Raw genomic sequence first — 25,000 nt, 5'->3', positions numbered from 1 at the left:
TGCATCACTGATGTGCCTAGAGTGAGAGCAGTTATGTTGCAGCATTTTGAGAGGTCCTCAGAAAGCAGACGATAGGGAATAATTATTTAAACATGACACCTCATTCTATCAGAAAGGGTATGCTGTTTACAGAAAGCTCAAGCCTTGTCCCCTTGAGGTTAGCAGGGGATTCACCATTGAGTTTAACCAGAGTGGGATGTGGTGAAGCCTTTTCAGCCTCATTATTTGGGGAAAAGTCCAATTGTTCAGAGCAAGTCCATTCTCGAGCATCTGTTTTCCCATGCTGTGTATTAGATTTCTGCCTGTAACCTGCAGAAATCCTTCTGGTCCCTACTCATCAATGGGATGAGAGATTGCATTCTTCCTTTAATGTCTGTAATTTGATCGCCTCAAATGAGCTACATAAACATGTTTAAGAATGAAGAAAAATGGTGCAGTTCTACCTCAGTATTTTTATTTTGCCATCCTCTTTTTGAAGACCTTTGGAGTTTCTTCTTCTGGGGCAGAGGAGTGGGAACAAGCTGGGAGAACAAGCTCACTTGCTGAGCAGAGCGCAATTGCAGGGGAGTGTTACTCTGGGAGGCTTTTACCTTGACAAATTGGTCTGTAGGGGTTCATGGTGCAATTTTTTAATGCCAGTGGGTGTATTAGACACTGGTAAACTGTCCCAATGTGACCTAAGTGAATCTAAATTTGTTTCCATGCAGCTTGCTGCCTGTACCTTTTAAAATATCTGCTTTACATAGTCAGTGTCAAACGTGTTAGAATAATATTAGCACAGGTAAGTAAAATACCTTTTTATAAGGCTCTAAATCATTTCTGCTACAGTTTAATGTGTAAAGCTACAGATTTTCCCAATTTGTTCGTAAGGTTATGTATCACAGACCTTAAATCATTTAAGGTTTTAAACCTGAAGGGTTCTCTCACAGTCATGAACTGGAAAGCAGATTGCAAGAGACACTGACATGCTGATCAATGACACGAAGCCTCCAAACAAATCAGTACAGGACTTTAAGAGATGAAGCCTTACTGTGTTCTGTCTGTCACCAGAATTTATAAAGCATCTTAGTGAAAGCCCCTTGAGAATCATTCCTAGAATTTTGCAAGTCATGAGCGTGTATGTAAAAATCTGACTTTTTTTTCTTTCTTAAACACAAGTAGCTTTGTAGTAGCACAGCAAAAATGCAGGCTACAGAGTCAGTGTAGGAGTACTAGGAACCTGTTGAGTGAGATAACATCTGTTTGAAACCTAACAGTTTATTATCTTCTTTGTTTCTATTTCTTGGCTTTCTTACATTGAATAAGCTGCAAATAAACACTAAAAAAGGTATATCTTGGGGTTTTAAGGCATCAACAACAGCAAAAATTCCAGCCAAACAAGCAGTCACTGTTTTTTAGACACTGTGCAACTGAAAATGTTGGATGGGACTTGTGTTTATACGTAGCAGTCCAGGAATTTATTTTTCCTACGTGTCCAAACATTGTTAACTGAAATTCACTTATTTGACTTGTGAAATGGTGTGTATTTGGGAAGACTAAATCTGATGAGAGTGTTTGGTTTTTCTTTATTTTTTATTTTAACCGTTTACAAAAGGTGGCTGTTCTCTCCAGACAGCTTTGTAGGTGCTTAGCATGACTACCCAGTGATTTACTTCCCGTGTTGTTAGGTATGCTCATGGGAAATAGGTTACCAGGCTAGAGTAATGGCTTGTAGGTGCTCACCACCCGGTATGCTGAATACTGTGAAATGTGTCATGAGAAGGCAGACTTTGCCTTTCAGGGCTTATAATTCAAGTGTAAAGCCAGAGACAATTGACACATAAAAGAAAATCAGTCATGAGAGAACAAAAAAAGTGTTCCTGCACATGAGAAACAGTGGTGATGGCAAACCAGATGTCTGCTGCTGAATTGTTAGTAGTTAACTGTAGAAACATGAGTTCTAAAGGAAGGATTTGAAGCTTTTACTGGGGTAATTCTCTTGTGTCAAGAGAAGTTGTGCTGTGTCACTTGGAAAACATTTTGAAGCACCTGATAAAGACTTGTTCAACTTGCAAGTGACAGGAAAAGGAGTAGGAATGAGGAAAAGTTGTGGTAGACCATCACAAGAAAAAACCAGTACCTTGTGTTTGGTGTGGTGGAGAAACCAAAGGAGTGAGAAGAGGAGGTGATGTGGACAAAGCAGGACATTGCACACTAGTATTTTGCACTGGACATAATAGGGACAAGGTGAAGTGTGGAGAGATCTTAAAGGATACATTAAAGTGTTGTATTGTTCTCCCACTAGTGGAGGGCTGTGCTGTGTAGTAGTAAATTCCTGATTGGAAAAATTATTTAATACTGTTTTCATCATTGATAGGAATTCTCTTTTATTAATCCCCCAAGTCAACAAGCAGCATGGCCCACAGTGTGATCCTGCCAGTGATGGGCACGTTAAACCAAATGCAGTAAAATGGCTAAGCATTGAATTGTTTCACATAGAAATCACAGAAAACATCTGGCTGGAAGTGACCTCAAGGATCATCCAGTCCAATCCTCAACCCAGGACTGAAGGGTCAACACTAAACCATGTCCCTAAGAGCCAGGTCCACACCTCCAGGGCTGGCGACTCCACCGTTGCCCTGGGTAGACCATTCCGGTGTTTGATATCCCTCTCTGTAAACAAATGTCTCCTAATATCCAGCCTAAACCTCCCCTGGTGCAGCTTGTAACCGTTTCCTCTAGTCCTGTCACTGGACACCAAGGAGAAGAGGCTGCCTCCTCCTCGCTCCAGCCTCCCTTCAGGTAGTTGTAGAGAGCAGTGAGATCCCCCTCGGCCTCTCTTTCTCCAGAGTGAGCAACCCCAGCTCCCTCAGGTGCTCCTCACAGGCCACATGCTCCAGGCCCTTCAGAAGCCTCATTGCCCTTCTTGGAGTATGTTCCACCGCCTCAGTGTCCTTTGTGTAGTGAGGGGCCCAGAACTGAGCACAGTGCTTGAGATATGAAGAGGAGGCTCAAGAATGACCTGATTGCTGTCTACAACTGCCTGAAGGGAGGCTGTAGCCAGGTGGGGTTGGTCTCTTCTCCCAGGCAACAGAACAGGGACACACAGTCTCAAGTTGTGCCGGGGAAGGTCTAGGCTGGATGTTAGGAGGAAGTTCTTCCCAGAGGGAGTGATTGGCATTGGAATGGGCTGCCCAGGGAGGTGGTGGAGTCACTGTCCCTGGAGGTGCTCAGAAAAGCCTGGCTGAGGCACTTGGTGCCATGGCCTGGTTGATTGGCAAGGGCTGGGTGCTAGGTTGGACTGGGTGATCTTGGAGGTCTCTTCCAACCTGTTCCTCCTAATAGGAGTGTCGTGGAGGGCCTGTAGGCCCGAAAATAGGCTGACCTCTGCCTTGCCCTGCCTGGACAGGCTTTTCTGCCTAAACCAGAGGTAAACAGGTTAAATGGATAAAAGGGGCACCACAGACCCGGTGCCATGAAGGCTGGCCTGCCGAGGGTCTGTGCTGTATAAGCTGTTTGTAAACAGGTTGTGTAAGCCCCCACACACCCAGCTCGTGCTTCCCTGGTGTAGGCCAGGGCTGGGTGATAGACTGGACTGGATGATCTTGGAGGTCTCTTCCAACCTGTTCCTGCTAATACAAGCCAGGATGCCATTGGCTTTCTTGGCCACCTGAGCAGATTGCTGGTTCACAGTTAGTTGACTGCCAGCCAACACCTCCAGGTTCCTGAGTTTCAACTTTCCAACCAGACATGCCCAGGCCTGTAGCTTACCGTGGGGTTGGTGTGACCCAGGTGGAAATGAAGGATGCTGTTCTGTACACACCAGCTCCTGGAGCCTACCTCTGGGGTTCTGCATGGAAGTCAGTGTTTCTCTGGGAAATGTGTATGGGTAAGGTGAAGCCCTGAGGCTGTGGTGCTTGAACTGGGGTTTCAGAGTCACAGCCTGCTGTATGAAATAGTTTAGTTGATGCAGATGTACAAAGTGTATTATTTAGAAGTGACCTTTAATTTAATTTGTTAGACAGGCATAGGAATAAACATAGTTAGAATTCCCAGTCATAAATTCTTCAGATTATAGCTTCAGTCGAGTGAACTTTGCTTTGCTCTAAGAACGCCCTTTGTTTTTGTTTCTATTTTGCTTACTAATGTAATGGCCCTAAATTCACTACTGACAAATATCTTGGAAGTATTCTGCCTTGGCTTTTACTGCTGCCTCTTATCTCTTTTAAGTAGGGTTGATTAGATGAGATCATCTACAAGGGACTTATTTGTGTTATAAAATGGAATTTAAAAAAAGTAAAAACACAATTAGGAGCTGTTCTCTCTTTTACTCAGTTTTAAAGATTAGAATATCAATGTCAAAGGAAATAACTGAGTTTCTGGAGTATGCTGTGCAACTTTTGTTCTGTCCTCTTTTGCTGCACCGTCTAGGGGAAAGGATCAGAATTTCATTCTGTTCTTCGGCGTTATCTCAAGGAGAGGTTTTCCCTCTCAGAGCAATCCAGAACTGAAATAACTTTTTCAGTTTCCAGAATCAAATGACCACCAAATAAGCATATTACAAAAGCTTTAAAAAAATGAAAGGTGCCAGTGCATTAATATTCTAATTCTCAATACTCTCTGCTGTTCTGTAGATTGTCTGCTTGAGGTGGCATTGTAATGCTTTCAACATAAACATCTGATTCAGACACTGAGTCTTGACATATTTAATATCTTTACAGTTGCGACCTCCAGTACCTGTCCCCTGCCTTGTAAGAATTTCCTCAACCAGGAACAGATTCATCAGATAAGAGTAACTGGTAAGAGTACTTACTTCTACTGTCCTCGTAATGTTTTGTTCTGCTTATGTGATCTAAGCTTTTAGGTTTGTTTTCCCATATTAGGAGATACATAAAAAAGAGATACCTGAATGAGATTTTTTTTGCATCTTTAAAAATACTGGGTAGATGTCTTCAGCAAAACTTTTTCCTGCAGTTCTTTCAGGGTTTAGCAAGTTACAAATAGATTTTTCAAAGGAAAATACCTGCTTGGTAAAATCATGAGCATTTGTCTTATGCAATTGATATGTAGTATTTGAGTTAGAGAGGAATCATCATTTATTACTCTATCAACAGACTGCTGGTTTTGATAGAATCCACAACACTCATGATTAGATTAATCTTACCAATTTTTGTTGCCTCTTCTTTTTTTCCTCCCCAGAAGTTCAGGAGAACATCTCATGCATATTATTAAGAATGATATTCTGTTGTTATATTAGCATGAGAAGACCACCCATGAAATTCAGTGGGTGGAGGGGTGTACTACATTGTACATGTGATTTTCCTCTGAGCTATTCCAGTGGAGTAGAAAAGTTAAGTCTGAGAAATCAGATTGGTGTGGAAATTGGTGTGAAATCAGAATTGGGTTATTTGGCCCTCAGTTTGAAGTAGAAGTCTCGCTTTCTAGGAAAGAACCAATAATTAATTCTACACTCTACATGCATTAACTGATTCCTAAATAGAAATTTCTGATAGCTTCTTCTCCCAAGTCAAGGTCTTACATTATTTCATTATTATCACTGTTACGTTGGACTGTCCACTCGCCTTTATATCCTGTGAATCAGGGGAAACTATGTGATTCAGAGGAATTGTGGTGATTTATCATTGATGAGAGTGAGAGGACATTCAGTCATACCAGAGCTTCAGTACTGCAAATGCATAAGCGGGTATTTGAATTACTGATGCTAATGGAATTACTCACGTGAGTAAAGTTAAGCGTAGACGCAAGTGTTTTCAGGATTGATGTCTGTACTTAGGAATTTATATAACTTAAGAATATATCTCACAATTTTAAAAAACCCTTACTAATTGAATGTGAGCTGAGTCAATTGCCTAGAATAAAATCCAACAGAATTACAGTGACTCGAGTCTAGAATAATTCCATCAACTTCAGAGAAGAGATGTGGATTTTTAATGCTGTAAATAAGGAGGTAGTTTGACCAGTTCACTGATCCCTCCTAATATCAGGAAATGCTTGCCAGAGTGAAGGAGGAACACAGAACAATTAGTGATAGGAATGGTTTCAATCAAATGGTTAAACAGCTCAGCTAGGACATGGTTCCTTTTGTAATAGCATTTGGAATCCAAATAAAACCATCTGAGAGATGTGTTGTTTGTTGTGATGTTAATGAAGGAAACAGAAAACTCTCAACACATCTTGAATTTCGGGGGGTGTCATCAAGCTATTCTAGGTTATAAAAAAAGAAATAAAAATACTCCAACCAAAAAAATTCCAAGCCAACAAACTTCAAATATGCATGCAAGAAGCTCATGCTCAATTCTAATTAACAAAGCTTACCTTTCTCTTGACCATACCCCTTAGAGGTCATCCTGTAAACTGTTTCAATTGATAGCAGTATTCTGCACCGCAAAATTAATTTTACATTGTGTACAGTTTTTATTGTGACTTTATCTTGTTTCAAAAGTGCTTACTTTCTGATTTTGTGGATATTACTGACTGGATTACTTTTATTTTGGTTTTTACACAACAGTTATATTAGAAATTTGCTGTTTTATTCTTACCTTCTTAGTAAAAAATCCTTTTATCACACAATGGGTAATTTATATCCATTACCAGCCCTTTCAATCCTTTTCAGTGGTGCTGTCAGTGCCTTTGGCACAGTAATGATTAATGTGATCTAATAATAGTGTGCCATTATATTACCTTAGTAAAACATGTACCAACATCCTATTCAGATCTACCAAATTCATAGCTTCCTATAATATTTTTGTTGAAAGACAGGATTACTATTTTTCAAAGCTGATTTTTTTTTTTTCCATCCCCCCTTTAACATATTTAATGAAATTCACAATTCTTTGCCTTGGTAATCTTTGTGCATGCATTTGGGCTTGATGGGTGAATTTTATATCATTCTGCATTATTATGATTTGTTAGGCAAATTGTTTGATGTGTAAAGAGAGCTATGCATTACATTGTTTTGTTTTGTTAAGGGTGCATTTTAAGCATTCAGTACCTTCTGATTATTCTGCTGTATTTATCATAGGGTGTGTATTTACGTTGTGAGATGCAAGAATAAGCTTTTGGGCTGCAATGTCTTTCTTGCATTCTTACCCATATACTGCCACATACCACAGAACTTGTGCTCCTCTGCCCAGCAGTACAAGTTTTGGTTAGAGAACTACAGTTGCTGTAGTCTTCTCTGGCATTAGAAAGGTGTAGAAGGGTGTCCATCTGTGAGCTGTAAGCTGGGATTGTGCACTGCTATGTCTGACTTTGAATCCAAGGTGCATACCTTTGAAAACCAAATCCGTACATATCTACCTTGTACTTGAGGTTCAACCAGATACAGCATTGCTTGAGCTCAAAGTCCAGTTGTCAGGTAGTACCAGTTCATCCAAGAAGCAGGGAAGCTATCCAGAGGACAAATTTTTGGTGACAAAATGTCAGTGCTTGTAAAAAGCATTGGAGTAGTGTATGTATGCCTGCTTCTTCTACTCCTTCCAGTTATGTATCTCTTGCAGTGTGGGAGTTTGCTGCTTCTCTTGCACTGAGCACCAGTTTTCCCCAGTCCTCTGCAATGAGGGGAACCTTAGTCAAGACACTCTTTCCAGACTTGGGTACATCTATTTAATAGTGCTGCTATTCAGCACGGCTCAAGAGTTTATATGACACTGCATCTTTGCAATGCAACTTAAATCTTCATCACCCAAAGATGCCATTATTGCAGTCAGGGAGTCACATACTTAACTCTGTCACAGTAAAATCAAAATGAAACAGCATGTCCACATTTTAACTCTGTATGTGATGCTCTGTTAAATACATACTCTCACTGTTTCATCATATCACAATAAATAATGAATGAGAAAAATATTTTAATCTTGTCAATACTGGCAATGTCTAAAAGGAAGGCAAGTGTGTGTATGCATTTATGTGGATTCCTTATTTGATTTAGACTAAGCGATACAGCTGTAACATGATTTGAAATATGCAATCAATGTAAACGAAGAAAAATATTTTGAATGCAGTGTATAAACTGTGTGGTTCTTCAGACATATTTTTAGGAAAAGAAAAAAAAGATGATAATTGTCATACCATATAACTATAATGCCACTACTGGAGATACATGCATCAGCTTTATTTTCTACTGTTGTAAAGACAGTCTTAAGCCTTGGTCACTGAAAGGTGTTTTTCTCTCTTCCACAGAGCTGATTCTTGATGAAATACCAAGAAGTGGAGGGATGAGAGAGTAGGGGTGGAATAAAGCCTGAAATCCTGGTTAAACATTGTAGTCAAAGCATTTAAGCAAAGTTGGAAAAGATGCCTTTTTTTTAATTAAGATGCAGTAATTTATGAAACAGAAAAACCTTTCATGAAGAAATCACCAAAATCAGTTTACTAATGGAGATAGGATTAGTTAAAGCTCCAACAGAGCTGTACCCATCTCAAGCTAAAGGTGCTTTGGGTTGCACTGTCACTGGACTGTGTACAGTGCTGACTGTGTCATAGTTTACTGCTTTATTACTTGTGGATCCTGCAGTTGTACTAGTCAGGACCAAGATGGAATGAAAAATGCTGACTTCCCTTTTTTTTCTCTGTCTGAGAATAGAATGGTCAGTAAAATGTTTCTCCTTCCTCTCTTTATGTGCAACTCAAAATAGATGTAGTGGACTGCAGAACAGACTTTTGTATGCTCTGAAACATTTCAGGGCATCATTGGTTGTTTCTTGTGTTGTTTCTTTCAATGGGAGACTGTATGAAGTTCAAAAGACACCAGGTGCCTTTGAGGAATTTTATGTCTGTTCCTTCAGTGAGGTGGGGTTGAAGTCAATGAATTTGCCAGTGAAGGACTGTTTCATCTGCAGCTCTTCCTTTTTCATTCTGATGGGATTGAGGACTGTACATGTCATCTCTGGGAGTATGGCTGGTTTGAAGAGGGAGAAAAGGATCCTATTGCAGCTGTGCAAGCTGTTGAACAGCACCATTACAGTTCACTACCCTTATTTAGGCTCCTATCCGTATTGCTGTACTGCGATCCTTGCCACATTTGGGTAGGTGAGGAAGTGGCACAATTCCTGTGATTCTGGTGGAAAGGTCTCCCAGTAAGCAGAGGAAGAAAAAGAAAATAAAATTTAAAAATCTTGGGCTAATTCTTGAAAGATGGGAAGGCACAGGAGGAAAGTGCTTTTGGCTTTTAAAGGCTAATTTTGTCTCCTGTAAGGCCATCAGGTCAATGAGTAGAAGTGGTGACTGGTAATTCTTGGGTTATATTACTAGCCACTGAATTACTCTGTGACTTCAGTAATGAAACATAAATGTTCTGTCTGTTCCCCAGTGGGCATAATACCATTTACCTGTCTCAAAAATGCTTTGTAATTTAATTAACACTTGGAGTGCTCTTTGAGATCCTTAGATAAAAGCAGGCAAAATGAGTCAATTGTTACAGAAATCCCAATTTATCCCCATTTAAAAAAAATTACACTTTGTCTTGACTTTTTCAAACCTCAAATAATGTTTCATAGGAGTTTGGGGCTTTGTTCTTACTGGTCCTTAGAGTCACTTATTCTTAGTGATTTGCATAGGCATAGTGTGGGTATTACTTTTTTGTTCAACAGAGGGTTTTGGTGGATCATAAATTACCAGTCTCTATGCTGGGAATCTGTTTCTGAGAGAAGCATGTGTTTTCAGAGGAGAATTTGAGCTGTGCAAGAAGAGTTCTGCATGTCTTCAACGTATACTTCTTATTGTTTTAGAGGAAACAAATCTAGTTCTGCACTGGGTGTAATAGCTTGGTCTTTGTTTCCTGAAGTATGCCAGCATTTTGCTGATAAATTACACGTGACTGTGCTATTGTATCTGCTGCTATTCAGCAGCTGTATGTAATCGCCACATCCTGTCATGGCCAGATCACTGAGCCCTGACCAAACCAACTATTTCATTTATATCAACTATCCCTTTCTGTAGTTATACACTGATCTATCTTCTGGGCTGATTTGAATATTTAATTGTATATATACTTCTGTTTGAATAGATACTTTGTAAGCCAGCTGAGGTGCACGCTGAAGTTACTTTTTTCCAGTCTCCTCTGGCCTCCAGTAAAGAACTTTCATTAAGACTTGCAGGGGCCCATGTAGACAGTTACACACCTATGCCTTCCATTTTATTTTGGAAACAGCCAGACCTCTCTCTCTAAAGTCACAAACGTCTTTACTCCTAATTCATTGTCACGTGTCTTCCTTACTAACTCCATCCATTCATGTGGAGTTTGCTGCCTGTCACTCAGCTTTCTTTGCAGAGAATGTAGAAACAGCACACAACTACCTGGATACAGCTGGGCTCAAAGTAAGGTTCTTGGCAAAAACATCTATGTTCACACATTTTCTCCTTTTTAATCTACTTTCTGCCACAGTCTTATTTTAAGCACTCAAAAGGAGTTTAAACACGCTCTTAGGTAAGCAGATAATCTCAACAAGCATCTTACAGCTAGCAAAAATGTTGCACACCTGTTTGTACATGGCCCTTATGCTAAGCAAGTCTGTCATTCCCTTCTGGTATCAAAACTGCCATTATCTTGAAGTTTGAAGTTGTACTATTTGTATAATAGTGCATAATAACACCTACAAGGGAGTTTATATCTTCTTTATTCTTCTCTTCATTTCCTCTAGCAGTTGTTTCAGAAGATGCCTTTTGGTCTTGCTTTGATAGTTTAGGTCTGATGCCGTTGTGACTAAACTGAAGGCTGTCTTTCAGCTTGCATGAAAATCTGGGCAGGCCAGAATAGCTCAAGTGATCTGCCAGTGCTTTTCAATTATTTTTGGGTAATACGTGCTTCTTCTAACATAAACCACAATTTTTTCCCCCCTGACTTCCTTTCCTTTTTGAAATTCCATTGCATCTTAATTTATCACCACATCTTGCCACAGAAGGTTTGCAGGAAAGGTGGACTGGGAGATGTCTGTGAAGTTCATACTTTTGCACAGCTGTAATGACAAGTAACAGTGCTGGGAAGAAGTGCAATAGTGCAACAGCAGTGTGGGCATCTGTGCATGTGTAAAGGATTACCTGAAACTGTCTTGCTTTGAGAAGAGGTGAACGTGTGCAGACATAACGCTCAGTTGAAAACGAGTAAGCTTCTCTCCCTTCTTCCCTCATGCTCCTCCTCCTCTGGAATGTTAACATTTTAACCAAAATTGTGACTGCATAAAAATAGAGGCCATCTCAGCTCTCTTAATAGTGATCTCAAGTGTTGCTTTGAATGGACATTGTCCTGTGAGCAAAACACTGGAGGAAAATTCTTGTATTCCTTTTATTTCCTGTGGGTTACTGAATATTGCGTAGCTGACCAAATATGCCAAGACTATGGAAAAAGAGAAAATGACAAGATGACTCTTTCCCCCAAACAGTAAACACACATTGCAGCCTGGCTTCTTATTAGAGAATGCAAGATTTTACTTTTTGAATAACTACTGTATTTTAACAATAGGCATCAAGTGGTTGCTATGTGATACACAACAGTGTTTTTCATGAACTTTTGGCTGCTGAATAGGCCCAGCAAATATGGGTTCTTACCCTTTTAGTTTTCTGGGTCAATTCATTTTACACAAAGGAGGGAATGATAATTTGAGTTGTAGGCAGAGAATGTTTTCTTCACATGGTAGGAAAGATGAAAGCTGTTTTTATTTGATTTCTTTTTAAATTAAAAATTATAATTCTTTACTGAGTTACAAATAATTATCTTATTACTAAAGGCATCTTGGTAGCTTGTTAGAGTCTTTCTCTTTAAAATAATTGCTGATTATCACTGCAAACTAAAAGAGGAGGAGGGGAAGCATAGAAATAAAAATATACATGTAATGTGTATATGTGGAAATGATTATTATTTTTCTAGATGTTACTTGATTACCCTAAAAGTGAAGATCGGGGTGAATACTTATTGTTTGTTAACTGATACTGGCCATTTGCAAACCAAAACAGCAGTTCAGAAAACATCTTTTTAGCTGTAAGTGTTGAGCCCTTTCCTGCTCAGGCGTCAGAGAGGACAGTGTCTATCAGATTTAGTTGGCTTCCTGATGGGACACCACATTGAGGATGCTTTTATGTTCTTAACTCCTGTTCTTCTGTTGTTGGAATCCCATGGAGCAGGATTTCTGAAATCTGGATTTAAAATCTGCATGAGAGCAGGACCTGGCAGTTGAAAATGCAGGAGAGAGACAGGTGAGGTGGTAGAAGAGCAGGCAGGTGAGAACACCACTCTGATGCCTTAATGGAAAGTTATGTTGGGGGAGAGAGGGAGGAGGTCTCCAGAAAGAGCAGTGAAGGAGCATTTGGGATAGGGAGAGGAAGGGCATTTAAGTTAGGAAAGGGGTGGGAGAGAAATAATCTGTGGCTATGCAGAAGTCATGGAATCCTTAAGGTTGGAAAAGACTTCTAAGATCAATGAGTTCAACCATGACCACTAAACTATATTCTGAAATGCCAGATCTGACTCCACCACCTCTGTGGAAAGCCTGTTTCAGTGCCTCACCACTCTCTCACTAAATTTTTTTCCTAATGTCCAATGTAAACCTCCCTTGGCACAAGTTAAACCCATTTTCTCTTGCCCTATCAGTAGGGAGAAGAGACCAACACCAGTCTCACTACAGTCTCCTTTCAGGTAGTTGTAGAGTAAGATCTCCCCACAGCCTTCTCTTCTCCAGACTAAACAACTCCAGCTCCCTCAGCTGCTCCTCGTATGACATGCCCTCATCGGCCCCATTGCTCTTCTCAACATGCTCCAGGATTTCAGTGTCATTCCTATACTGTGGCACCCTGAACTGAACACAGTATCCAAGCTGTGACTCCACCAGAGCTGAGTACAAGGACACAGTTTCTTCCCTGCTCCTGCTGGACACACTGTTCCTGATACAGGCCATCATACCTTTGGCCTTTTTGGCCACCTGGGCACACTGCTGGCTCACATTCAGACAGCTGTCTGCTGGCACCCCCATATACTTTTCCACTGGGCTGCTTTCCAGACACTCCTCCCCCAAGCCTGCAGCATTGCTTGGAGTTGTTGTGACCACAGTGCAGGACCTGACACTTGGTCTTGTTAAACCTCATTCCTTTAACCTCAGCCCATCAGTTTAACCTGCCCAGGTGAAGAATTCAAGGACAACTATGACAGGACAAGTGAAAAGTTATCATGCTTTTCTGCCAGGTGTTTCTAAGACAAGAACTATCTTGACCAAATTAATGGAGAACATCATCTGTGTAGCAAGTTCACCAAGGCTTTGCAAAGTGGGTGGATGAACCATTGGTGATGTACTGCCTGCCACTGTTGGTATTATATTGGATTTGCTAATTCAAGGAAAGTACAGTTGTAATTACTCTTCCTTTTGCTGTCTGTGTATGACAACAGCTGTCAGTGCTCACTGAAGTGCCACAATGAGACATGTTTTAAAATGAGAAAGATGTACAAAATTTACTGAGTATTTTGGCATTCATTCTCTAAGGCTTTCTTCTGATCCCCTCACCATACTGCCAGAACACAGCTCTAGAACCAAGCTCCAGAAAGGCTGCATTTCATGCCATCTTTCCTTCAATCTGGGCAAAAATTCACTGAATGATCCCAGTGGCTGTAGTCCTCAGTTTGTGTCATTTCCCTGGTTCCGTTATTTGGAATAAATTGATACCAGAGAAGCAGGTATTACTGCTGGGAAGCCTTGTGTTGGATGTTGCTGTGTTCCTGAGACAGTAAAGGCATTTCTGTGTGCAGTTACTGTGGCAAAGATTGTGCACCTTCACCAGGCAGCCGAGTGTGTTTCGCCTTTCTTAAAGAGTTTCCCTGCAGTGAAGACTTGCTGTGTTCTGACACATCTTCAGAGAGTTCTCTATTTCTCTCCCTGCTTGCCCAATTGCCCATCTCTTACAAGTACCTACTGCCTCTTTTTGCTTGGCTGTATTCCAGATCCAGTCTTGAGGGACATACCTTTTCTCTTTGATATCAGACACTGGAAACCTGTCCCCCTTCTCAGATGATAATATGGATTGCTTGCTCAGACAGAAAAAGATTCTTTCATGGTTGGCATTTTTCTGTTCTGTGCTTTTTCTTTTTTTTTTCCTAGACATTCCATGTAAAGCATTTTTCATTGGGATAATTTTCACTCTCAAAGTCATATCAGACACAAAGCTGTCTTCAGGACTATTTCTTCTAGTTCACTGGACAGCTGTTCTGCCTGAAAAGAAAGGAAAGATCATATATCAGCTGAAGACTTCAGTGGAATCCTTACGTTCTTTAACTAATGGGAAAATCCTAACTGCGAGTTCTTGATCTCCTGACTTCTGCTTTGTCAGTGTGGAGAACTGCCTTGATATATTTTGCAAGAGTGTGTGTATATATGTATACTTAGTGATTCTTTTGTGTATTGTCTTGATACTTGGAGGGTGCTACAGACTCATCCTCACTGGTGACAGCCACATCATAAGCAAACAGTGTTCTTATCCCCGTGACTTGATTGATCCTCTTCTGAATGTCACTATGGGCAGAAATTAGTGCTACTTAACAGAACCAAGGCTCTTATCTTTGCTCTGCTGATGCTGAACTAGTGATTTCCAGTGAAAAAAAAAGATACAGGGGTGAAGCTGCATCCTTCTTAACTGGTACAGATGACCGTATTTACTCATCATTCTGCATTACTGTAACTTCATTACACTGAAATAACTAACAGGTAATAAATTCCTTTTTTGTTAATGAATGTATTACTAATTATGCCTTTGCCCTAGTCTGTGATGCTAATTTAAAGAAGATCCAAAATACTTTAAAAATTCCTTTCCTTTAAAAAAAAAAAAGGAAAACCAGAGTGCTTTCTACAGTTTCCCAAATAATGTGTGTATATATAGTAGCATAATTGAGGTTAGCATGTGTTCTTTCATCTGGAAGTGGAGGGAAAAACATGTTAACTGAACTTGGCTTCTGCCATTTTAGCCTAGCAGTTGTTACCTTCCAGAATGGAAACCACTCCGATGCAGTGTTTTCTGGCCTTGTTTTGTTGCATTAGAAATTGTTTGCACAGAATAGAGCAGCACCGTGAAGGTAAACTGGAACCAAGCTGAAGCCTGACTGGGAGACAACTGTAGCCCAAGGAATCTGTTAAGCTAACTTGAACGGGTTTTTTTGCATATAGGAGGAGAAAAACCAAAGCTGAACTCAGAGAAGAGTTTTGTATCCATCTATTGCTGATCTTCAAAGCTATTGTTAACAGTCTGTTACACGTTCATGCTATGTCAGTACTTGATGGGATTTTCAGAGGCCAGTCAATGCTATATGTGGCTCAGTGATATAGAGATATTGCAGTGTTTTGATGTCTTACTGAAAGAGACCCTCTGTTCTCTAAGCCAGCAGACATTGGCTTTGGTAAGGCTTTGCAAGGGCTGTCTGGCCTGGATTATCTTATATAGGATTGCAAGCAAAATTAAGGCATAAGGCAGCTAATTGTGCAGTGAAAATGAGGTATGAGAAAGGAAAGACGTGCCAGCACAATTGCAGTAAATTTTTGTATTTGCATATACTTAAAGGTGTCCTGATCCAAAATTTCCTGAAGCAAATGAATGTATTGATTTTTGGCAGATGTTGGATCCTATTGCTTGCCATATTGGATCAGAATATTGGGTCATCAAATGCCATTGATTATGACCAGGAGCAGAAGTTTTAGAGGAAGAGACAAGAAACCCCTGACCAGGGGTTTTGCAGAATAAACTCTTCTTAAGACTGTTGTAATTACAAGCAGGACACATGGCCAGTGTATACAGCATGATAATTCCAAATGGAAGGGAAACAATGGGGATGATTTAATTCTCTTTTTTCTTGAAATAAAGAAAAGATCATTTTTATTTAATCAATAGACTGTAGGGTTTGATGTATGGATGGAAACTTAACCATCAGTGGAGTAATATTTCTGGTTAAGCATTTCTCATCAGGAACTAGTTTGACCTGTGAGCTGCTTCATTTTTTAAACTTACATGTCTTTATTAGAGAACTTCTAAAGATCGTTGCAGTGCCAGCATGGGAAGTGTGTTTCAATACAGATGCATCTTGTAGGAAAGGAGATAAACCTTTTCCTTTGTACACGTGCAAACGCATGATTTATCAAACATACTGTATTACTCTGTCTTTACAGTAGAATGTACAGTGGATGTGAATTACTCTATCTGTGTAGGATTAGCAACTGTTCTGTCTTACATTCAAGAAGAGGATTAGTCTGCAGATAATGTGCAGATAATTTACTTTTAGTGAAGCACTGAAGCTTAAGGCCAGTGGAATCAACTTTATTGAGGTAAAATGAACAAGAATTGGTACGGAACAATATAGTGTAGTTGACCACTCGTAGAACTTTCAAGATGGCATGAGAAATACATCATCATGTCTTCATTGGAGAGGCATTTTTCTCTCATTCTAAAATGATCGTTTTTATTTAAAAAATATAAAAATAATCTGTTGTAAGTGTTGAGTACCTTGAAATGCAGCAGATTTTTTTTTGCATGCATGATTTGCAGCACTATGTGCCAACAGTTCATTTAAATATGAAGCATCTATAGATTGTTATTTAGGAATTTTTCATCTGTTGATTTTAGAAGTGAGGATGTTATGAGCTCTTGCAAGCATGGTGGTATGTTATTTATATACAAAAGCAGACAATAATGAAAGAATACTCCTAAAATATAGTGCATATCTTTTGATGATTAAGGTAGGAAATGCACAGCATATGAAGAAATACAATATGCATTCCATTTGATTTTAGGTGTGGCAGCAGCAATTACGATTTCATAACAGTGGGAGTAACACGACAGTTCAAAAGCACAGTGAGAAGATTATGTTTTTTTATACATAACAATGTAAATTCTTAAAATAACAATGTAATTTTCACATTTCTCACTGGATATCAGGATAATCCAATTTACAACAATTTATTCTCAAAAGGTATGGTAAAAATAGATATATCATTCTGGAGTGTGGTATAATACATTAATTTTTACAAGTGAGTTATGAAGATGTACAACTCAGGACCTAGGATAAACATCATATTCCTTAATTAATCCATTACACTATGGCACATATGTGCCACTTTTATTACTCTAAAATGAAATATGTTGGGGGGGAAGCTGCTTTTTTCTGTATTAGAAAACCTTTCTTTTAAAATCATAAAAAGGTACAATCTAATGCAGCAAATACTATTAATGAGTTAGACATCTAAATTCCTTGAAGACTTGGAAGATAAAGAGCCATCATCTTCTGGTAATCACATTCAAACACATTCTTCAGCTTCTGTGTTTGAAGGCTTATGGGTGCAGTTCCTATGTGTTTAAATGATTCCTGCTAGAGAGTGCAGGTGAATCTGTGACTGAGCAACAATACAGGAGCAGTGGTAGGAAAGGAATGAAGAAAAACAATACTTATCTGTCACTTTATTATCTCAACATGCAGTATTTTGTAGTTTCTGTAACTGCCCATATGGATCTACAATGAACCTTCTTCTCCTAGAGGTCTTCCTATGGCTTTCAGCCAACTTTATCTTTTCTGCCCCATTACAGAGCCCTGGCAAATATGATATATTTATTTAAAGGATAAGAACCTACTTATTTCTGTGGAAAGAATATCCACTTCATTCCATTGGCCTCTCCTATGGCAATTGTTCACTTTGGCTCTGAGTGTGGATGGGTGTCATGTCTTAACTTTCTCTAGAGGAGGGGATGAATATTAGTCTTGTAACTGTGAACCTTTTTCATTTACAGTAAGGCACCTACAAGAGCTTTCATCATCTGTTGATTAAAGAGTTAAACCTCGCCGCGCTCCGGCCAGCTAGGTAAGTCGTATTGGCCCCCCAGGTCAAAGTAACCGTGTTTTGGGAAGTTGGGATGATGTTGCTAACATCTGTCACTAGCAGAGTTCTCCAGGGCACAGGCTGAACAGACTCCAGACCTCCCTCACTTCCCAGTCCACAGCTTCTCCTCGATGCAGTCTATTTGATTATCTAGTACAGAAACTGTTTTCTCAAACTTCTTTTTCCCTTTCTCGGTTTTATGTGCTACATCTGGGTGCTGAAACAATTATTTGCAGCTTGCCTGCTACACTGTATCAGAATTTCCTAATATCAAATCTATAGGTTTATGATGTGTCTTTTGTGTGCCCAAGAGCAAATGATCTTTAAGATATCTATGTGAACGCATTTTAATGTGATTTTACAATGTTAGGCTATCTGTCACTGTCTATCATTTCTAAAAATATGATACTAACAGAATTCAGTATTTGTCAGTTTACATTAGAATAAGAACAGACATAAGACAACACAAACCAAAAACCTATTAATGAAAAAAAAAAACAATTACAGATTGTATGTTGAAGGCATGAAATGTAATATAAATTAGCACAATACAAAGAAATAAGTTTTTTTGCTATCTCAGCAGTAGAAGAATAGCTCTGCTTTTGTCCATATGTCTGTGTCACCAGGTTGTTATTTCTTTTGTTTAGTCATATAATAGAATGTGTTGAGACATATTATCCTCAACTTGTGTAACAGCCTACAAATACTGATTGCAGTTTGAGCTTGTTATGGAAAAGTATTGCCCTGTGGATTGAGAAAATGACCAACAGCGGACTATAATCTATGAAGCTGAGAGTAAAATTGCCAACTAGAGGTCATTTTTCAAACCAAGGGGCAATAGTTTTCTACTATAAACTGAATATTACAGTCAGTATATGTTTTATTAAACCATTTAAGAAACTTGGGAGCACTTTCATTTAAACTTCTTGCTTGATGTGGCTCAGAGAACAGGCCCAGGGCAGCTCACAAAAGAAGCCTGGCATAGTCTCTATAATAAATATTCTGTATACTCAGTAATTATGAAAGCTTAATGGTGAATGGCCAAATACTGCCATCATTCCACATCCTTAGCAGCAACTGAAGTCACAAGATTTGTGCATAAAAATCAGAGCAGGATGCTGTTCTTCACTGTAATACTGTGACAGACTGGGGGCAAACAGTCTAAAAGATTAAAAGGAAAATGCCTTTTCCCTTGTCCATACTCTCTTGTTGTTTTTCTTTGCTACTGAAGTATGTAGACAAGGGATCTCTTTATTTGCACTCGTGTGGGGCTAACTGTGTAGTGCTTTAGTCAATAAGAGAATTCCCATTTCTGGAATAACAGAAGTAACAACAATAACATGCATGAACCGGGTGAAACCTTGATCCTCTGCCTTCAACACACCTTGCATATTCATCAAAAGTTCTGTTGTCCTGTGCCTGGGAAACAGAAGTGCTTTTAGCAGCTATTGGTCTATCTAAGTGACTTTTACTGTTAGTAGATTGTCAGTACAAAATCCTTGGTGAACTTAAGGTTTTAGAGAGAATAACTGGGAGTTCTAAGCCTCTCTGCAAAACAGGGGGGCAAAGGAAAATGAGGAAGACCGTTGTTGTTTGGGCCAAAGGGTACCAAATAAAAGCTTTCACCTTTTCCTAAAGAGTCCCTGATGGAATTGTTTTGTTCAGAACTTCTTCTGGGGCTTCTGCTTAGCTTTTCTGCAGGCTTTGATGTCAGCCTGTCTGTCTTGCAGGGTTTCTAATTTTCTGTCTTGGGGCAAAGCTCACAGACCAGTTTTGTGGTATAAGCATGTCCAATAATGCTATGTTGTCAACAGTAAACATATTTAAGTTACTGCCCAAGTTGCAAGTTCACTTGTCACAATTATGCATGTAAATTGTGCATTCACATAACCATCATTAGAAATTTCTATCTGCACTTGCCAGACTAATGCATAGTTACAGCTATTTCGTGGGCAGATCAGGCACAACATTTCTTTTTGCCCTTTGAGTTTTTGGACTTCAGATTTTTACATCCATATGTGTGTATATATTATGCAGACAGACATAATTTTCTAATGGTCATAATTTTAAAGGTCTACATAAAACTTTGCCACCTCAGTAAGGGTGATGGATTAGAATAATAAAAATTGGAGCAGCAAAAGTCCTGTTATACATCTAGTCCATCTTTTTGACGTTACAGGATTGTTCCCTACAGGGTATTTTCTAATACTTTGAATGGAGCAGATTTAAATGTCCCAAGCAGTGAAATTCCCATTAAAGTTTCACAGATGAAATTCAAAGGATGGAGGTATTTTTTCTGACATTTTTTCTTAAATTGATCAGTTTACTCTGTTATGTTGCTCTTAACTTCAGGGACCTGTCTTGTGTGTATTTGCTGGCTGTTTCCAGGTTTCTAAATACTTGCAGGAAATTGCCATAAATTAGTCTGGTGATGACCATGCTCTTTTCTCTCATCTACTTAACACTGTCTCAGGGCGGATCATGAGGCTTTGTATTGTTCCTCCCCCCGCTCCCCACAAACTCTCTTGTAGATCAAAAGACAGGGCCAAATGAAGATATTGCATGTATTTCACAAGCATAGAATCAACCAGGTTGGAAGAGACTTCCAAGATCATCCAGTCCAACCTAGCACCCAGCCCTAGACAATCAACTAGACCATGGCACTAAGTGCCTCATCCAGGCTTTTCTGGAACACCTCCAGGGACGGCGACTCCACCACCTCCCTGGGCAGCCCATTCCAATGCCAATCACTCTCTCTGGGAAGAACTTCCTCCTAACATCCAGCCTATACCTTCCCCAGCACAACGTGAGACTGTGTTCCCTTGTTCTGTTGGTGGTTCCCTGGCAGAAGAGACCAATCCCCACCTGGCTATAGCCTCCCTTGAGGTAGTTGTAGACAGCAATGAGGTCACCCCTGAGCCTCCTCTTCTCCAGGCTAAACAACCCCAGATCCCTAAGCCTCTCCTCATAGGGTTTGTGTTCCAGGCCCCTCACCAGCTTTGTTACTCTTCTCTGGACACCTTCCAGTACCTCAACATTTCTTGAATTGAGGGGCCCAGAACTGGACGCAGTACTCAAGGTGTGGCCTGACCAGTGCTGAGTACAGGGGCAGAATAACCTCCCTCATCCTACTGGCCACACCATTCCTGATACAGGCCAGGATGCCATTGGCTCTCTTGGCCACCTGGGCACACTGCTGGCTCATCTTCAGCTACTATCTGTCAGTACCTCCAGGTGCCTTTCTTCCTGGGTGCTCTCCAGCTGTTCTGTCCCCAGCCTGTAGTGCTGCTTGGGATTGTTGTGGCCAAAGTGTAGAACCCTGCACTTGGCCTTGTTAAATCTCATCCCATTGGCCTCTGCCCATCCATCCATCCTCTTTAGGTCCCTCTGCAGGGCTCTCCTACCTTCCAACATATCAACACCTGCGCCTATAATATATACACGCTCTCTCTATTTCATTATGTATCTAGTCTGTATCATTTCTAGGAGGATGTTGGTTAGAGGTCTGTATTGGACACTAAATACATAAAATGAATCTAATTTTTAGCAATGCTTTAGCAAGCTGAGGGTGTAGAAATATAGGGTTGTTAGTTTCTAGAACATTTTTATTGTGCATTTTCCATTTTTATTGACAGCTATTAGTATTTTAAGATGACAGAACTAAAACTTAGCTGCCAGATAGCATCAAACATAATGTATTCTAAGTAAACAAAAGCATGTGAGCAGGATAATATTTATTGTATGGTTACATAGCAATGTGGGAAGAGACTAGAAAGAGAATTTTCCTCCAAGAAGGATATTTGCTATTTTATGTTCTTTAGAAATACAAACATGAGATTGAACTTTGCACCCTATTTCCTCAGGGTAGCATGCAGGTTTATTGCCTATCCTGACTGAGTTGCTCTCAAAAGCTTCCATTCTTTGTCTTTCTCTTTTCTTTCAATTTCCTTATAGGAGCGGACCAGAAGGTCCTTCTGAGATGAATTTTTAAGTCTTCTGCTTTACCCTCGGACAGTTTGCCTTGCAGCTTCAGCCAGACTTTGTACTGAACCCTTCATATCGAGTCTTTTGGACAGAGAGCTTGACAGTTGAAGTAGTTGAAAGTCTAGAGGGACAAGAGACACAGTCAAGAAATGTGCAATACGAAATTCTTGAGCAGAAGGATGATGCTTCTGTGAGAATTGGTGGGACTGATATTTTTCACCAAGTTTTGTTCTCAGGGGTTAATTACTTTTCCCAGCCAATAGGACAAAAAGTCTGCCAAGTGTTGGGGTGGTTTTATTTTCCCCTGAGCATGCCTTTACTTACAGTACCTGACTCATAATGGGGCTATTAGGCAGCACTTTTAAACAGTTGCCATTTCTAACTGCAATTAGAATGTCTTTAAACATGAAATTATGTTAAACAAATACCTGATCACATAGCATTTTTAATGAAATGTCTGGTCAAGATCAGCATTCATTGCTTAATTTATATATAGTACATCATACTTTAATGTAGGAAAATTCTCTTTTGGATTATAACTCCTCCTTCTTTCTTAAGGGTGAGTGGTTGGCTGCTGTAGCATTCATCCAGTGCACCTTCTGTGTTTGCCTCAGCTTTTCATTCCTTGAAAGTGGTTTTCCTCTTGATTTGTGCTTGGCACCAAAGAATACCAGTCTTAAAATACTTGTTAGGAATCTTGATTGGTGAGGTCACTGAAGGTGCTTGTGGAAGTACAGCTGGTGAGTTGTAATTCTTGTTGATTAAGATGATGTGCCATTGGCTGACATACTTGTGAAGTGGTACCATCCCTGTTACCAGTTTCTGGCTAATCCCTTCTTGACTATCTCTGATGCTCATGGTTCTTTTGTTTGCGGTGTTAATATTCACATTTCAGAATGTCACATCTAGTGACTGGTCTCACTTTGAGGGAACAGTGCCAGGTTATGGTGGAGTGAACTGTCTTCATGTCTTCAATAAATAAACAAATTGACATAGGAAAAGGAAAAACCTTCATCTGGCCAAAAGAACAAGTGGAGAGGAAAAGCTGTAGTGTATGGTTGTCACTGAAAACAAAAGCACTACCCAGTATAAATGAAGAAACATGTAATCTGCACCCACAGCTGTAGTTTGAGTGAGGGTAGTTTGTAGTTTGGGTTCTATGGGGTTTGGGATTTTGTTAACACTCTTTCAGATTACCTTTCTGCATTTTGCAGCTGAGGTTCCTGTAAATTCTTGTGTAGCCCACTAGACTGCCCAGTGCACATTGTTATGTTTTCTACTGAGCTTTAGGAAGGACTGCATCAGAGATGTTACACAACAGGACTTCAACTACAGCCTTAGATCATCAGGGTCAAGATTTCAATGCCAGCACTATTTCAATTTGAACATCTTTGTCTACACCACTCAAATGCTTGCCTAGGGATGGCATTGATATTCATTAGGATCTTCAAATGCATCAGAGATCAGATAGAAAATACGTATGTATCATATGTATGTACTGTGTGTGGCAGCTAGGCGTAGTAACAGAGTAATGCTTTAATATATACAGTACCTTCATTATATACCCAAGTGGAAAAAAAAGTAGATGTTTCTATTTATCAGTTGTGGGGTTTTTATTTGTCTTGGGTGTTTCTATCTTTGACTGATACAAATATTTTGGAATCTAAACATATCTCCACAATACTGTTGTGTCTTTGTTCTGGATTTCTTTCATCTCAACTTATCAACACAGTATATGAGCCATTTTATCCTACAGTGTGATCATCATCCTAGTGTGTATTTGCTCATTAATGTCAGGTTAAGATCTAAAGAAATATGAAAGTAGGAGTGCTTTTTTTTTTGGTTTGTACTAATTTTTTTTATACTAATAATGATGGAAATAGGAAAGCTCCAGTACTGTTTTGGTGTGTGTGGGGGGAAGCATACATATTTTCCTGCAAGTACTGTCCTGTTTTGAGAATTTGGTTGGCTTAAATGTTAGTATTCAACATGACCTTACAACAAAACCTTTGACCAAGCCTCCCTTTGTAGAATAATAATTGTTTTGGTACAATATATCCCTTAAAATGAAATGTATATGAAATGCACATTCTAAGCTGTGTATTGTTTCACTGAGGGGATTTTTTTTTTAATCCATATCCACTGCGTAAGTTCATGAATGGTTTGGTAAGGTCTGTTTTTATATACCTGATATTCACAGTGAAGAGACTTTGCAATGAGAAATCACCAATGGAAAACTGTTAGCCATAATTTTAATTTTTTTAAACTAATTTGAATGCTAATGGGACATGTAATTGCTAAAGGAGGTCCCCTCCCTCCCCCCCCTTAAAGCCATATAAGACTAAAAGAAGTTTCTGGTTCTGAACTCAAACCTGAACTTTTTTTCTTGAAAGTTTGAGAAGGAAGGGGCGCAGGATGGGTGAATGGGTCAGGGAGAACACAATGTACACATTAGTATTTGGGTATTTTGCCTAACTAAAGGTGTTGAAAATTCTAACAGTTGCAGTGTGCCTCTCTTCCACTGCATAAATGAGCAGAATCTTGGTCATACACAGCAGAGAATGTTCAGCACAGAGTGAGTGATTTGGGGTGCATTAGGACGCAAGCAAGGCTAACCCACAGTAGGTCCCGTGGGGAATGACAGGGCACTGATCCTTGTACTGAGAACAAGGGGCAGAGGCTGTTTCCCAGCTGAGCAAAACCTTGAATCATAAAAGGTTTGAACTTGATGCATGAGACTCGTTTCAGGGAGGTCAGCTGCATGCTGAAAGTGTTAGATGGATCAGTCTTGTTCAGACTGCTCGTCCTCTCACCCACCCAGCCCCACTTCAGCTAAGCCATGTAGCCATTACATTTACACTGCTTCTTTTTGTTCCTCAAAATTGTTCTTCCCTCTTGTGGGGACAAACCAGCACACTTTATGCTGTAGAGCAATAAAACAGATTAAAACATAAATGATAGAGTTTCAGGACAGTGCTTAGACTTTCCCAAGCTAACGGTTTCTAAGTTGCAATGTTGGTTTTGGCCTGTTTTGAGTCAGAACCAAATTCTCTGAGAATTTTTGACATATGTACCTATAGTAATGAGTTTAGCAGCCATGATGTTGTAATTTCAGTCCTTTCTGAGAATCACCATGTCTGCCTCTACTTGCTGTTTTATTGTTTTTAGAAGCTGTCAGTTTTCAG

At 39.7% G+C, this 25,000-nt stretch overlaps 1 protein-coding gene across 18 annotated transcripts in view; it reads left to right on the top strand.

Annotated features, from left to right (window-relative positions):
* Nucleotides 1–25,000, top strand: part of ZNF536 (zinc finger protein 536) — a 351,072-nt gene that overhangs the window by 51,237 nt on the left and 274,835 nt on the right. For 16 of the 18 annotated variants that reach the window (XR_010306047.1, XR_010306046.1, XR_010306045.1 and 13 more), the window contains 2 exons: nucleotides 4,701–4,778; nucleotides 17,743–17,813. The gene's annotated coding sequence lies outside the window, so the exon portion shown is untranslated. Of the gene's footprint in view, nucleotides 1–4,700; nucleotides 4,779–17,742; nucleotides 17,814–17,894; nucleotides 17,965–25,000 lie in introns of those variants that run through there. The other 2 variants (XR_010306049.1, XM_064160282.1) reach the window with 2 other exon arrangements.

The sequence above is a fragment of the Pogoniulus pusillus genome, chromosome 20 (genome assembly GCF_015220805.1).
Source record: "Pogoniulus pusillus isolate bPogPus1 chromosome 20, bPogPus1.pri, whole genome shotgun sequence".
Lineage (NCBI taxonomy): Eukaryota > Metazoa > Chordata > Aves > Piciformes > Lybiidae > Pogoniulus > Pogoniulus pusillus.
This window is presented reverse-complemented; position numbering and strand designations above follow the sequence as displayed.